We start from the raw sequence: 16846 nt of genomic DNA, 5'->3' as shown, positions 1-16846 counted from the left end.
ATTGTCCGCATGCCAGACACGAGGCTCCCAAAGCAAGCGCTCTACTCGGAACTCGTCCACGGCAAACGAGCCAAAGGTGGGCAGAGGAAACGTTACAAGGACACCCTCAAAGCCTCCGGATAAGGTGTGACATCCCCACTGACACCTGGGAGACCCTGGCCAAAGACTGCCCTAAGTGGAGGAAGTGCATCCGGGAGTGCGCTGAGCTCCTCGAGTATCTTCGCCAAGAGCATGCAGAAATCAAGCACAGGCAGTGGAAGGAACGTGCGGCAAACCAGTCCCACCCACCCTTCCCTTCAACCACTGTCTGTCCCACCTGTGACAGAGTCTGTGGTTCTCGTATTGGACTGTTCAGCCACCTAAGAACTCATGTTAAAAGTGGAAGCAAGTCTTCCTCGATTCCGAGGGACTGCCTATGATGATGATCCATTTAATCAATGTGGAGGGTTTTCTCCTCACAGTAGTGCCTTAAGAGTTTCCTTTTGGTGGACTCTCAGTGGCACTATCACCTACCTGGCACTTTGTATATTTTTCACTATTCATAGTAACCCACCAGATTAAACTATTCAATTGACCACATGGCTATGTAATTTGGGCCAGAAATAGAGCCACAACCGATGATAAAAATAGGCCTAGAATCCCAGTTCAAGCAGATAAGTAGGGATTGAGTAACATCAATGGAATATTCATTGTGTTGCAAGCCCTCTCTGAAATGCTGTTGGATAGTTGAGTCCTTCCTGATATGGACAGGGCCCAACTATGTCACTGACATGACAGGGCATTCAAAAAAACCTCACCAGTGCCAAAATAAAGTTGATCTCCGGTTGGGAGAGTGGAAAGTCAGGACATCGGATTCTCCTGACCAGCTTAGCAACTGTATTCCACACCATTATCAGTAAGTAGTTGCCACCACTGTTAACCTTGGTACCAAAACCATTTGTTAATCGGTTATATTAGCATCAGATTAAAAATAAACCATATACCATATACCATCATAAGGAGCACCTAGACCAGTGTAGTTAACTAAAGCAGTGGCTGTTTAATTTCATTAAAATATTAGATCACCACAGCAAAGACACAGCTTAAGAAGAAATGCCTTTTGTTATTCTCTTAATGTGCATTAGTTAACACATTTATGGCTCAGATTTCTCACATGAAAGCTGCAGGGAGAAGAATGTTTTTCCTTTCAAGATGATGCAGTTGGATGAAGCAGCTACCCTAATTCATTCAGTCAGAGAAAGGATAACCTTATTCCATCCAGCTGAAGGACTTGGACTGGTCCTTACAAGATCTTTGTTTTTTTTATGATCACTTAAATGGTACTTTCAGATCGAAGACAATAGCAGATTTTCTTCCTTGGCTGTGGCTCAGTGGGTAGCACCCTCGCCTTTGAGTCAGAAGATTGAGGGTTCAAGTCCCACTCTCGAGATTTGAGCACATCGAATCTAGGCCGACACTCCCGTGCAGTACTGAGGGGGTGCTGCACTGTTAGAGGCGCTGTCTTTCGGATGAGACGTTAAACCGAGGCCCATGACACTATTTCAAAGAAGAGCAGGGGAGTTGTCCCCGGTGTCCTGGCCAATATTTATCCCTCAATCAACATAACAAAAACAGTTTATCTGGTTATTATCACACTGCTGTTTGTGGGACCTTGCTGTGTGCAAATTGGCTCCCGCATTACAACAACGACTACACGCCAAAAGCACTTCATTGGCTGTAAGGAGCTTTGAGACATCCGGTGGTTGTGAAAGGTGCTATAAAAATGTAAGTCTTTTTTTTTTCTTTCCTCCCTTCAATTTTTCTGAAGGTGTTAATTTTTCAGTGGGACCTGGACCTATAGGTAGCAGTTGTCTCTCTTATTTCACCCAATGTGTGTGAAGGTTTCGCTAATTTTACTTACTGCATTTTGCGATGATTAAAAATTAATTCATTTTTATATAGAGCTCGTTCTAAAGCAGCTTGATCATCATATCATCATAGGCAGTCCCTCGGAGTTGAGGATGATTTCCTTCCACACTAGAAATGAGTTCTCAGGTGACTGAAGAGACCAATGCGGGACTTACAGTCTCTGTCACAGGTGGGGCAGACGGTGGTTAAAGGGACGGGTGGATGGGTTGTCTGGGTTGCCCCGTGCGCTCCTTCCGCTGTCGACGCTTGGCTTCAGCTTGCTCTCGGCGAAGAGACTCGAGGTGTTCAGCGCCTTCCCGGATGCTTTTCCTCCACTTTGGGCAGTCTTGGCCAGTGATTCCCAGGTGTCAGTGGGGATATTAAATTTTTTCAAGGAGGCTTTGAGGGTGTCCTTGAAGTGTTTCCTCTGCCCACCTGGGGCTTGCTTGCTGTGTCAGACTCCGAGTAGAGCGCTTGTTTTGGGAATCTCATGTCAGGCATGTGGACGATGTGGCCCATCTAGCGGAGTTGATCGAGCGTGGTCAGTGCTTCGATGCTGGGGATATCAGCCTTAGTGAGGACACTGATGTTGGTACGTCTATCCTGCCAGTGGATTTGCAGAATCTTGCACAGGCAACATTGGTGATACTTCTCCAGTGTTTTGAGGTGCCTACTGTACATAGTCCATGTCTCTCAGCCATATAGGAGGGCGGGTATCACCACTGCTCTGTAGACCATGAGCTTGATGCCGGGTTTGAGGTCCTGGTCTTCAAACACTGTCTTCCTCAGGTGACCGAAGGCTGCACTGGCACACTGAAGGCGGTGTTGGACCTTGTCGTCGATGTCTGCCCTTGTTGACAGTAGGCTCCCGAGGTACGGAAAATGGTCCACGTTGTCCAAGGCCTCGTCGTGGATTTTGATAATCGGGAGGCAGTGCTGTGTGGCAGGGCAGGTTGGTAGAGGATCTTTGGGTTACGATGTTTAGTGTAAGGCCCATGTTCTCGTACGCTTTGGTGAAGGTGTTGATGATGGCTTGGAGTTCGGCCTCCGAGTTTGCGCAAACGCAGGCATCGTCTGCTTACTGTAGTTCGATGACGGAGGATGGGACGACCTTGGATCTGGCCTGGAGGCGGTGGAATTTGAACAGATTCCCGTTTGTCCTGTAATTTAACTCCACTCCAGCGGGGAGCTTACTGAGGGGGAGATGAAGCATTGCAGCAAGGAAGATCGAGAAGAGCGTTGGTGCGATGACGCAGCCTTGCTTGACCCCGGTCCGAACGTAGGACTGGATCTGTGGTGGATTCATTGGTCAGGATTATGGCTTGCATGCCATCGTGGAGCAGGCGGAGAATGGTGACAAACTTTTTAGGGCAGCCGAATCTGAGGAGGACGCTCTATAATCCTTCACGGTTGACAGTGTCGAATGCTTTTGTGAGGTCGAAGAAGGCCATGTACAGGGGTTGGTGCTGTTCCCTGCATTTCCCTTGTATCTGCCGCGCGGTGATGATCATGTCCATTGTACCCCTTAGTGGGCGGAATCCACATTGCGACTCTGGGAGGAGCTCTTCAGCCACAGGGAAAAGGCGGTTCAGGAGGATTCTTGCGATGACTTTCCCGGTGGTCGACAGCAGGGAGATTCCTCTGTAGTTACCACAGTCAGATTTGTCACCTTTCTTGAAGACGGTCACGATTACAGTGTCTCTGAGATCTCCTGGCATGATATCCTCCTTCCAGATAAGGGAGATGATGTCATGGATCCGCGTCAGTAGTGCTTCTCCGCATGTTTTAATGCTTCAGCGGGGATTCCATCTGCTCCTGATGACTTGTTCTTCAGTTGTCGATGGCTTTTTCAACCTCATGTTGGGCTGGGGTTGTGCTGAGATGGTGGCGGGTGGTATGCTGCGGGATGGAGTCGAGGACACTCACGTCAAAGGCAGAGTCTCGGTTGAGAAGATCCTCGAAGTGCTCCTTCTAGCGGGCACTGACTGCTTCTCTGTCCTTGATGAGCACCTCTCTGTTCAGCCAGCAGTGGGGTAGGGCCTTGGGTGCTTGGGCCGTGGGTCATCTTGATTGCGCTGAAGAATCCTCGCACATCGTGGTTGTCGGCTAGCTGCTGGATTTCTTGAGCTTTCTCCACACACCATCTGTTCTTTAGGTCATGGGTTTTCTGTTGGACCCCGGCCTTCAGACGTCTGTAGAGCTGCTTTCTTATCCTCGAGTTGTGTTCCTACTTCCAGTCCAAGAATTCCATGCGCTTGCGGCTTATTAGCTCCTGGATATCCTGGTCATTCTCATCGAACCAGTCTTGGTGTTTCCTGGCTGAGTGCCCGAGCGTCTCTTCACAGGTGCTGATTATGGAAGCCTTGAGGGTTCCACACGGGCTTGACAGAGCAAGGTCTTGGTCGAGTGGCAAAGGGATCCTAGACGATTGGAGACCAGGCTCTGCTGTATGGGCCTTGTTCATACACGCACGCGGGCTCAGGAAATCGCTGTTGGTCTGCACTCTGCTGTTCCTGGGCCATGATCCCGCTGCTGGTCTGCATTGCGCCATTCCTGGGCCACGACCCCGCTGCTGTCCTCCGACCTCTCGCTGTCCTCTGACTTCCCATTGTCCTCCAACCTCCCGCTGTCCTCCGACCTCCGATCTCCCGCTGTCCTCCAACCTCGCATTGTCCTCCAACCTCCCATTGTCCTCCAACCTCCCGCAGTCCTCCAACATCCGATCTCCCACTGTTCTCCGACCTCCCGCTGTCCTCCGACCTCTGAGCTCTCGCTGACCTCTGGGCTCCCACTGTCCTCCGACCTCTGGGCTCCTGCTGTCTCCACTGCTGTTTCCCCTCAGGTCGGCTCGTGCCGACACCGCGCTGTGTCCTGGGGCTCTCCTCCTTTGTGCCTCCTGCTCCGCTCCTGTTCCGCTGCTGTTACCCCTCAGGTCAGCAGCTTCAAACATTGTGCTGAAAAACAAAATACTTGCTGCCTAGCAACCACAAAAAAAAATCACACTGGTACTTGAATTTTTAACGTCTTGTGCCATCACTGTAGTGTCTAAATGTCCCTAGCAAGAAGACTCTGATGTGGAAATGTTTATTACCATTTGCTGCAATTTCTATGATCTGCTTCAAGCTCTCCCATACAGTTAAAATAAATGGGCTCAGTTTTTGCAAAATCACAAGATAATTACAATGAGGGAGCCATCCTGAGAGTCTTGTGAAATGTGAAATTGCAGCTGGGTGCAAAACAATTGCTGGAAAACGCGTTCCAACTTTTAGGCCCAGAAATTTGCCTCCTTTGCGTCTCTTGTTAGCACCGCCGGGAGGTGATAACGGGGCACTACCGTCTTTGCGACTGGACGCGGCGAGAGTACCGATGCCTGCAAAATCCCCGATGAGGTGTGCAGCAGCAGTAACCCCTAGCGCCCCGGAGATTGGGACGTCATCGTGCTACGCCTTGGCCCGGTAGCGGCGGGGTGATGCGGAGGTTTGGCTAGGGTCCCTGTACCAGTTTGCAATCCTGCCGGAAAGTGTGCATGTGTGGTTTCAGCTGCCGCTAGGATTGGGCTTTGTTGTGACCCCTATTCACCATCCCAGGCAGACAGTACTCCCCCGCCCAGGAACTCAACGATCACTCAGGGTATTCCACTATTTTAATACCTTGAGTGGCGACGGAATGAAAATTGAAGTATGAGAAAGGGACGAGCGAGGCAGCATCAATGTAGGAGCGGGATTTCTTTAATTTAATCTAAAATAGGTGATGTGCTCAGGACCAGTAAGTGATCAAATATAATTAATAGTTTTACAGTCCTTAGAAATAATTACCACATTTTAAATTTGTCAAAAATCACTTGTACACAGTGTTTATTACCTTAACCCCCTCTCTGGTTTGGTCCTGCAGTATATGATTTCTGTTCGTAGTCAAAGTTCCGCTAATTAATTGCGTGCAAACATGAGAGCTTCATTTCATTGATTTAGTCCAATAGAACTGAAGTAAATAAGTCAAACGATGTGGAGTGTTTTGTTGATATATAATTGATATATAACAGGCGAGCTTCGTACGGAACATTCAGTGCTGATACATAATTAAATATGATGAAGTCAGAATTATGGAGAGTTTAATTTGCCAGAAGCTCAAAAACACGTGTATGAGAAAATGAACAATCAATTAACTGTCCGGCTGTTTTCATCATTTAATAGTTTATCTGGCCGGGCTTCCAGCTTTTGGTTTGTGTGCTGAAAAATGCTTGCATTCTTTTGACTTCCTTACTTTGTATTTTATTTTCTCCTGAATTCAATTAAAAATCAGGTGAAATCATCTGCAAGGAACTCTTTGGTAAGCAGCAGTTTTGGGTGCCTGCTTTCGGAAGGATGTCAAGGCCATGGAGAGGAATCAGAGGAGATTGACCAAAATGTCAGCAGATATGAGAGCCTTTAGTTATGAGGAAGGACTAGGGAAACTAGGACTCTTTTCACTGTTATGGGGGTTTTGATAAAAGTAAATGGGAGAAATGCTATTTCCACTGGCCAGTGGGTCAGTAATCAGAGGGCATGAATTTAAAATCAAAAAGAATGAAGGGAAAAGTTAGAAGAGGTTTTTTTACACAGAGGGTTGTCAGGGCATGAAATGCTCTATCAGAAATAGTGAAAGAAGCAGAATCTATAACCGCTTTTTAAAGGGAAGTAATTAAATATTTGAAAAAAAACGATATGGGCATGGGGAAAGAGGAAGGAAAATGGGTCTAAGTCAATCGCTCTTTTTGAGAACTGGCATGGGGCAATGAGCTGAATGGCCGCCTTTCTTCCCTTAAGTTGATTTCATCTGATTTGGCACGGGTGCAAAATGGGTGGTTGTTGGCCAGGTTACATGTTTTTTCATAATTTAAGCACAGCGAGGAGAAAATGCATAGACCAGTTTAGATAAACTGTTGTATTGGCTAGCTAGACATTGTATTATGCTGCTTTAGTTGCACCTCTAGTAATTTGAAAGCGGTATTGAATGCTTAGTGGAGCAAAGCAAGACTAATGGAATATCAGTTTAAAAACTTACCTCAGAAGATCTGTCTAAATGATTTTCTATCACTTTTGCATTGGCATTGTGTGGCTATAAACAGTGTTCAGCCACCAGACGAGTACATGCACAGTACATCAGACATTACTGTGTGTGGGTGATGTAGACTGATTGCCTGTGGTAAACAGATGCTGCAGCGATTTTGCCTTTCCTTTCCTGTGTTGACCCCATTATTTTGAGTCTTTTGCCAGCAGTATTCAGCCATCTTAGTCTCTGAAATGAAGAATCCTGTTTTCTTAAAAGGGTGCAGCAGTGAAGAGAGATTTGGATAGAAACATTTTTGAAAATCTGCTCCTTCTAGCTATGAAAACACGCAGCTAGCGTCCCAACGCATGGGATACATGATCGCAGCTGTAATTTTTTTGCTCCCATTATTGTCACCACGTTTTCAATAGGATAAATACGGAATGGGTAGTAATTGCTCGGATCCCCAAGTCAATGAACATGCAACACGAACAAAATAATTGAGTCAGGGCCCGTTTGATGGAATGAGGGGCTTTTACAATTATTCTTTCATTAACGATTAGGATAATTCATCTGGTCTTGGCAGAAAAACATTATGAAGAATTACTAAGGGACCCCCACAATATCCAGCTAGCTCTCCCTCAGTCACAATGCACAGTCTGTAGTTTTCAGTCTGATACCCTGTTGCTATGGCTCAAATTTCCCCAGGAGTTGCTCCATTTTTTTTGGAGCAACTTGATTTTTCTGAAGTATCTTTTTAGTTGCAATTCTGGCCATTTAATTTGTGTCACTGTAAATTAGTTAGTTAGGTTTTTTTTTAAGTTTAGTTTTTATTTCAAAAGGGGGCGTTATCAGCCACTTACGCCTGTTTTGGCCATTTAAGCAAGTTTAGCCAGCTAAAAGTTACTCCAAACTAACTTAGGCCAGTGTAAGTGGGCACTCTTGTTCGTTCAGAAAAACCTTGTGGTGACAAGAAATCAGCGCAGGCAGCCAGAGATGGGGTGGGGGGGGGGGGAAGGGGACCTTGCAAAGCACTAAACATCTTCACAACAACATTAAAGAAGCATAAATACATTGAAAGCACCAAGCACTAAACAAAGCAGTACATTTGCACCAAGCACTAAAAGTAATAAGCAATTAATTAACAAATAAAAAATAGAAGGAACCCTGCACCTAAAGCACCAAGACCAAAGTAATAAGCAATCAATCAATCAGTTAATAACAAATAAAAAGTAGAAGTCCTACCTTAGGGAACGCAGCGGGCTGCCGATGAGGGAGCCCATTCGGCCATGGCTAGGGACGGCGTGCTTCGGGCCCCTCCCACACATCCTGCAGCACGCACTCATAGATTTAGCCTACCAGGAGCTACTGCACATGCGCGCAGACTCTAGCACACGTGCAGAGGTCGCGGCACTGTTTTCAGCGCCGGGACCTGGCTCCGGTCCCAATCCACTGGGCCACGCTACGCCATCACCGAGGAGAGGCTGGGGAGCAGCCAGAATCGGGAGGAAGATTTTCGGCGCGCTTGGAGGCGGACAAAAGCGCCGCACCTCGGGATTGGGGAAATTTGAGCTCTCTGTTTCTATCTGGCTTTCCTTCCCTTTCCTTTGCATAATGACTGTTGTTGACACCCCCCCCTTGGAGTTCTGGAGCTGGAAAATTGCACAAATAAATCTCACTGAGATGAATAGCAGGATGTCAACCCATACCTAATCGTTATCCAGCCAACTTTTGCTAAAACAGATGACAGACTACGTTTTATATTTTGTGGGTGATTTTATCATGCCACTGCATGCAACTCTAACAAAGCAGCTGGGACAGGGCCAGTTTGATGGAAAGTGGGATCCATTAAATCACTGTGGTATAATTTGTAGATTTTGTGTAGATTAATTGAAATTGTGCAATCGGCTATAAAACAGTGGGACTCATCAAACAGAAAATGGGGTTGGAGTTCACAGTCCAGGCCACCTCCCTGAGCTTATTTCCCTTTGAATAGTTCATGTGCTGTTCTCATTACACAGTGAGGGGCTTACACAGAATGCTCTACCCAAATAACTATAGCATGGTGGCATGTATGTAACATTATACCTGCAGTATTGCGGGAGATGGGACAGAGGGTTGGAGACCAACTCAAAAGAAGTAAGAAAGAATACTTAAATATTTGAGAGTGCAGCAATATATATTAACAATTTTTTTGTTACGTGAGCTGAAAATTACAGTCAGCATAATGCATTAACACCATCAACATCCTGAGAGTCAACATTGATCAGATACTCAACTGGGCCAGCCACATAAAGGCCGTGGCTACTGGAGCAGGTCAGAGGTTGGGTATTGTGTGGCAAGTGACTCACTTCCTGACTCCCTAAAGCCTCTCCACCACCTATAGGGCACAAATCAGGAGTGTGATGGAATACTGTCCGCTTGCCTGGATGGATACAGCTGCAACAACACCCAAGAAGCTCGACACCATCTAGGACAAAGCAGTCCGTGGTTCAAGAAGGCTCACTACCGCCTTCTCAAGGGCAAGTAGGGATGGGCAATAAATACTGGCCTCGTTAGCGACGCCCATAACCCAAGAATGGATCATTAAAAAGAACTAGTGTAATAGGGAGCAGCAATTCCCAGGGTTGAGTCTCATGATGCCTCCCCTCATTGAGTGCCAGGACTTTTCAACAGGTCTGTGTGCTCCATGCACAGTCTATGCAGTAAAGTTATTTGGAAAGCAGATTAGGGGATCATTGGGTATCTGTTCATCCACAGCTATCCATGCTCAGATGGAATCCGCCACACTCTTAGCCATATCTTTCAGGATATTTTAAACGGACTTAATTGACTCCTGTAGACAGTCCGGAGATTACTACCTTTGAGGTCCTGCTTTTTAATGTCTCTCCTAGCTCCCTAAATTCTGCCTGCAGGACCTCATCCCGCTTCCTACCTATGTCATTGGTACTGATTGTGGACCACGACCTCTGGCTGTCCACTCTCTCCCCCCAGAATGCCCTGCAACCGCTCAGTGACATCCTTGACCCTGGCACCTGGGAGGCAACATACCATTCTGGAGTCACGTCTGCGGCCGCAGAAACGCCTGTCTGCTCCCCTGACTATGGAATCCCCTACCACTATAGCTCCTCCATTCTTTTTCCTCCCTGCTGTGCAGCTGAGCCACCCGTGGTGCCGTGGACTTGACTCTGGCTAAGTATGGCAGAGAGGCACTATTGGCACAAATGCATGACCTCATCTCTCTCATCTGGAAGGAGGAGAGCATGCCGGGAGATTTCAGAGATGCAGTAATCGTGACCATCTTTAAAAAAGAGGACAAGTCTGACTGCGGCAACTACAGAGGAATTTCCCTGTTGTCAGCCACTGGGAAAATCTTTGCTAGAATCCTCCTCAACTGTCTTCTCCTTGTGGCTGAGGAGCTCCTCCCGGAGCCACAGTGCGGATTCCGTCCACTACAGGGTACAATGGACATGATCTTTACGGCGCGATAACTGCAAGAGAAATGCAGGGAACACCAATCCTTGTACATGGTCTTCTTTGACCTTACAAAGGTCTTTGACACCGTTAACCATGAGGGACTATGGAGCATCCTCCTCCATTTCGGCTGGCCCCCAAAAGTTTGTTGCCATCTTCCGCCTGCTCCACGACGAAATGCAAGCCATGATCCTGACCAACGGATCCACCACAGACCCAATCAGCGTCCGAACCGAGGTCAAGCAGGGCTGCGTCATTGCGCCAACCCTCTTCTCGATCTTCCTCGCTGCAATGCTCCACCTCACACTCAACAAGCTCCCTGCTGGAGTGGAACTAAAAGAGAGAACCAGTGGGAACCTGCTCAACCTTCGCCGTCTCCAGGCCAGATCCAAGACCGCCCCATCCTCTGTCATCGAACTACAGTATGCGGAAGATGCTTGCGTCTGCGCACATTCAGAGGCTGAACTCCAAGTCATCATCAACATCTTCACTGAGGCGTATGAAAGCATGGGCCTTACACTAAACATCCGTAAGACAAAGGCCCTCCACCAACCTGACCCCACCAAACAACACTGCCCCCCCAGTCATCAAGATCCACGGCATGGCCCTGGACAACATGGACCACTTTCCATGCCTTGGGAGCCTATTATCAGCAAGGGCAGACATCGGCGACGAGGTTCAACACCGCCTCCAGTGCGCTAGCACAGCCTTCGGCTGCCTGAGGAAGAGAGTGTTCGAAGATCAGGCCCTTAAATCTGGTACTAAGCTTATGGTCCTGTATGGCTCAAAGACGTGGACCATATACAGTGGACACCTCAAATCGCTGGAGAAATACCACCAGCAATGCCTCCACAAGATCCTGCAAATCCCCTGGAAGGACAGGCACACCAACATTAGTGTTCTCGATCAGGCCAACATCCCCAGCATCGAAGCACTGACCACACTCGACCAGCTCCGTTGGGCGGGCCACATTGTACGCATGCCTGACATGACTCCCAAAGCAAGCTCCTGCATGGCAAGCGAGCCCCAGGTGGGCAGAGGAAACATTTCAAGGACACAGTCAAAGCCTCCTTGATAAAATGCAACATCCCTACCGATACCTGGGAGTCCCTGGCCAAAGACCGTCCTAAGTGGAGGAAGAGCACCCGGGAGAGCGCTGTGCACCTCGAGTCTCGTCACTGAGAGCATGCAGAAAACAAGCGCCGGCAGCGGAAGGAGCGTGCGACAAACCAGACTCCCCATCCACCCTTTCCTCCAACGACTCTCTGTCCCACCTGCGACAGAGACTGTAATTCCCATATTGGACTCACTTTTAGAATGGAAGCAAGCCTTCCTCGATTTTGAGGGACTGCCTATTATGATGACACAGTGTAAGTGTTGGATAAAAACAGAAAATGCTGAAAATACTCAGCAGGTCAGGCAGCATCTGTGGAGAGAGAAACAAGAGTTAACGTTTCAGGCCGATGAGATGTTGCCAAGAGGAAAATGCAAGCAGATTATTGGAACTTGAGAATCTTCACAGCAATCTACTGAAATCCCAGGTTTGAAAATTCTGTTAGGGAACTGGACTATACAAATGGAGTGTCATTCAGATATGACATTATTTACAGAAAATGCCGGAACGATGCAGCAGCACAGGCAGCGTCTGTGGAGAGAGAAACAGAGTTAACGTTTCAGGTTGATGGCCTTTTGTTAGAATGTTTACTGTATAATAAAAAAGGCAAACTTAGCCAATCTTGAAGTCAATTACCTTACGAAAGGTCATCAACATGAACCGTTACCTCTGTTTCGCTCTTCACAAATGCTGCCTCCTGAACTGTTGATTATTTCCAACATTTTCTGTTTTTATTTCAGATTTCCAACATCCACAGTATTTTGCTTATGTAAATTTAAGACTTCATAAATTCTTCTTCACGTAAGGTCTAATAGAGCTATTAATGTCTAGGCAGACATTCCAGTGCAGCGCTGAGGGAGGGCTGCACTGTCGGAGGTGCCGTCTTCAGTTGAGACGTTAAACCGAGGCCCCGTCTGCCCTCTCAGGTGGACGTAAAAGATGCCACGGCACTATATCGAAGAAGAGCAGGGGAGTTATCCCCAGTGTCCTGGTCAATATGTATCCCTCAATCAGTGTAACAATAACAGATTATCTGATTGTTATCACGTTGCTGTTTGTGGGAGCTTGCTGTGTGTAAATTGGCACCCCTGGCGGCATCCAGACCTCTCCCCGGCAGTGTCTTGGCGTTCGGGTTCCCTTTGGGGACGACTGGGCCTCTACTTCCCCGCGGTGCTCCGGGTGTGGCCTGGCCAGGGCTTTGTGCAGCTGCAGAGGGCTGGCAGCTCCCATGGAGCAGTGCCAAGGGAGTAACCTACTACTGACTTAAATCGTAAACTTTTAATCAACTTTTAAACTTTTAATCAACTTGAGAAACTTTTTAAACAATTTGGGAAAACTTTTAAACAACCTGGAGAAATTTAAAAAAAACCTCTGGAGAAACTTTTAAGTAACTTTGGAAAACTTTTTTTTAAACTCTGGAAGGAACTTTTAAAACATTCCTCAGAACTCCAACGGACAAATGACCTTCCTAATGTTTGCCCCCAACCAAGCCTCGGGCCACCTACCATCAAGGGCGCTACTCGGCCAACATCTCGCTGTAGGCAGTTAGGCTCATACAGCAGTGCCTGGTCTCCAATCGTCTTGGACCCCTTTGCCATTGGACCAAGACCTTGCTCAGCTAAGCCTGTGTGGTTGACGGTGTGCAACGGCCACCCCACGTTAAAAGAACTCACGCACAGGCATCTTCGTTAACATGAAGTTCGGGACCTGGACTGTCAGGACCCTCATGGACAACTCCCAACAGCGACAGGCCGGAACGCCGCACCGCCATAGTTGCCCGGGAACTTGGACGCTTTGACATTGACATCGCTGCCCTAAGCGAGACCCAGCGGGCAGGGGAAGGCCAGCTCAAGGAACAATGTCGAGGTTACACCTTTTTCTGGAAACGATAACCAGAGGAAGAACGCCGCCTTCACGGAGTCGGCTTCGCCATCAAAAATGAGCTGGTCGACCGCCTCAAAGACTCCCCCTGCAGGGTTAACGAATGCCTCATGACTCTTCGACTGACCCTATCCCGGAACCAATGTGCCGCAGTCATCAGTGCGTACGCCCCAACACTTGATGCAATGGATGAGAACCAAGAGGATTTTTATTCCAACCTCGAAACATCCCTGTCCCACGACCCTGCGGGCGACAAATTGATCCTCCTAGGTGACTTTAACGTCAGGGTTGGCAAAGACACAGCCCTCTGGGGAGGCGTGATTGGCAGAGAGGGGGTATGGAAAGCCAGCAGTACCCTACTCCTGACAAAATGTCTAGAACATGAACTCCTCATCACCAACACCCTGTTCCACCAGAAGGACAAATGCAAGGCATCATGGCAAAACCCTCACTCCAAACACTGGCACTTGCTCAACTATGTCATCGTCTGAGTCAGGGATGTGCGCATCATCTGCAGCATGACAGGAGCTGACGACTGCTGAACTGACCACCGCCTAATCCAATCCATCATCGACATTAACATAGCCCCAAAGCAGAGGGGACAGCAGAAGCAGTGCCGCAAAAAAGTCAATGCCGGGGTACTTAAAGACCCAGCTAAGAGAACCCTATACAGCCAGCGTCTCACAGCTAACCTGGCGTGCCTTGATGACCCTGAGATGCTGAATGCCCACAGCGCTTGGTCTGCCCTCCAGGCCTCTATAACCAGTGCCTGTGAAGAGACACTTGGTCACTCAACCAGAAAACACCAGGACTGGTTTGATGAGAATGATCAGGAGATCCAAGAACTAATAGATCGCAAGCGCAGAGCATTTCTGAGCCTCCAGCAACAACCCAACTCGGCAGCAGCAAAACTGTTATATATGTGTAAACCTGTATATACCTTGTGTAGCCACTAGAGGGCTCATCCCCTGGATTCCCAAGGGATCCCACAATCCCTTGGGAGCACTGGTACATAAGGAGGCCTCACAGGCTGGAGAGGCACTCTGGAGACCTGCAATAAAAGACTAAGGTCACACTTCACTTTGAGGTCACAGTATCTAGTCAGACTCTTTATTCATACATAACAAAAACAACATTACAGGCGGCTCAAGGCTGAGGTCCAGCAAAAAACCCGGGACCTAAAAAAATGTGGTGGATGGAGAAATGACAGGAGCTACAACAACTGGCTGACAGCCACGATATGCGAGGATTCTTCATCGTAGTCAAGGCTACCTACTGTCCAAACACCCAAGGCCCCACTCCACTGCTGGCTAAGAACGGGGAAACACTCATCAAGGACACCGAGGCTGTCAGGACCCGCTGGAAGGTGCATTTCGAAGATCTCCTCAATCAAGACTCTGCCTTTGACTCGAGTGTTCTCGACTCCATCCCGCAGCATGCGAGCCGCTACCACGTCAGTGAAACCCCAACACTGCACGAGGTAGGCAAAGCCATTAAACAGCAGAAGAACAACAAGGCTACGGGAGCGGATGGAATCCCTGCTGAGGCGCTAAAGTATGGCGGAGAGGCGCTGTTGGCGCAGATACATGATCTCATCTCTCTCATCTGGAGGGAGGAGGTCTCAGAGATGCAGAGATCATGACCATCTTTAAAAAAGGGGACAAGTTCGACTGCGGCAATTACAGGGGAATCTCCCTGCTATCAGCCACTGGGAAAGTTGTCGCTAGAGTTCTCCTCAATTGTCTTCTCCCTGTGGCTGAGGAACTCCTCCCGGAGTCACAGTGCAGATTTCGTGCCCTACGGGGGCACAACGGATATGATCTTTGCCATGCCTCGCTGCCATGCTCCACCTCACAGTCAACAAGCTCCCCGCTGGAGTGGAACTAAACTATAAAACCAGTGAGAAGCAGTTCAACCTTCGCCGTCTCCAGGCCAGGTCCAAGATCACCCCAACTTCTGTCGTTGAGAACAGTACGCGGACGACGCCTGCGTCTGCGCACATTCTGAGGCTGAGCTCCAGGATATAGTTGATTTACTGAGGCATGGGCCTTACGCTAAACATCCGTAAGACAAAGGTCCTCCACCAGCCTGTCCTCGCCGCACAGCACTGCCCCCCAGTCATCAAGATCCACAGCGCGGCCCTCGACAACGTGGACCATTTCCCATACCTCGGGAGCCTCATCAACAAAAGCAGACATGGATTTAGAGATTCAACACCGCCTCCAGTGCACCAGTGCAGCCTTCGGCTGCCTGAGGAAAAGAGTTTTCGAAGACCAGGCCCTCAAATCTACCACCAAGCTCATGGTCTACAGGGCTGTAGTAATACCCACCCTCCTGTATGGCTCAGAGGCATGAACGATGTACAGAAGACACCTCAAGTTGCTGGAGATATCTATCACCAACAATGTCTCCGCAAGATCCTGCAAATCCCCTGGAAGGACAGGCGCACCAACATCAGTGTCCTCGTCCAGGCTAACATCCCAGCATTGAAGCACTGACCACACTCAATCAGCTTCGCTGGGCAGGCCACATAGTTCGCATGCCAGACATGAGATTCCCAAAGCAAGTGCTCTATGCGGAACTCCTTCACGGCAAATGAGCCAAAGGTGGGCAGCGGAAACCTCAAAGCCTCCCTGAAAAAGTGCGACATCACCACTGACACCTGGGAGTCCCTGGCCAAAGACCGCCCTAAGTGGAGAAAGTGCATCCGAGAGGGCGTTGAACACTTAGAGTCTCAACGCCGAGAGCGTGCAGAAATCAAGCGCAGGCAGTGGAACGAGCATGTGGCAACCAGTCCCACCCATCCCTTCCCTCAACGACTATCTGTCCCACCTGTGACAGCGTCTGTGGCTCTCGTATTGGACTGTTCAGTCATCAAAGAACTCACTTCAGGAGTGGAAGCAAGTCTTATGCCTATGAATGAATGAATCAAGAGTTACGGGAAGGTCGTGTCTACTAACTTGATTGAATTTTTCGAGGAGGTAACCAAGAGGGTCGATGATGGCAGTGCATATGATGTAGTTTATATGGCTTTTAGCAAAGCTTTTGATAAGGTCACAAATGGCAGACTGGTCACGAATGTAAAAGCCCATGGGATCCAGGGCAAAGTGGCAAGTTGGATCCAAAATTGGCTCAGAGGCAGGAAGCAAAGGGTAATGGTTGATGGGTGTTTTTGTGACTGGAAGGCTGTATCCAGTGGGGTTCCACAGAGCTCAGTGCTGGGTCCCTTGCTTTTTGTGGTATATATCAATGACCTGGACTTAAATGTTGGGGGTATGATTAATAAGTTTGCAGATGACACTAAAATAGGCTGTGTGGTTGATAATGAAGAAGAAAGCTCAGAACTGCAGGAAAATATCAATGTTCTGGTCAGGTGGGCAGAACAGTGGCAAATGGAATTCAATCCAGATAAGTGCATTTGGGGAGGTCTAACAAGGCAAGAGAATACACATTAAATGGTACGAC

General features: G+C 48.3%; 1 protein-coding gene across 1 annotated transcript in view; it reads left to right on the top strand.

The window, feature by feature from the left end:
• slc6a11b (solute carrier family 6 member 11b) overlaps positions 1–16846 on the top strand; it is a 201644-nt gene that overhangs the window by 17801 nt on the left and 166997 nt on the right. The gene's annotated exons all lie outside the window — the stretch shown is intronic.

Source organism: Pristiophorus japonicus, chromosome 12, assembly GCF_044704955.1.
Source record: "Pristiophorus japonicus isolate sPriJap1 chromosome 12, sPriJap1.hap1, whole genome shotgun sequence".
In the NCBI taxonomy this organism is placed as follows: Eukaryota; Metazoa; Chordata; class Chondrichthyes; family Pristiophoridae; genus Pristiophorus; species Pristiophorus japonicus.
The sequence above is the reverse complement of the archived record's forward strand: the minus strand, read 5'-3'. Positions and strand labels throughout refer to the sequence as shown.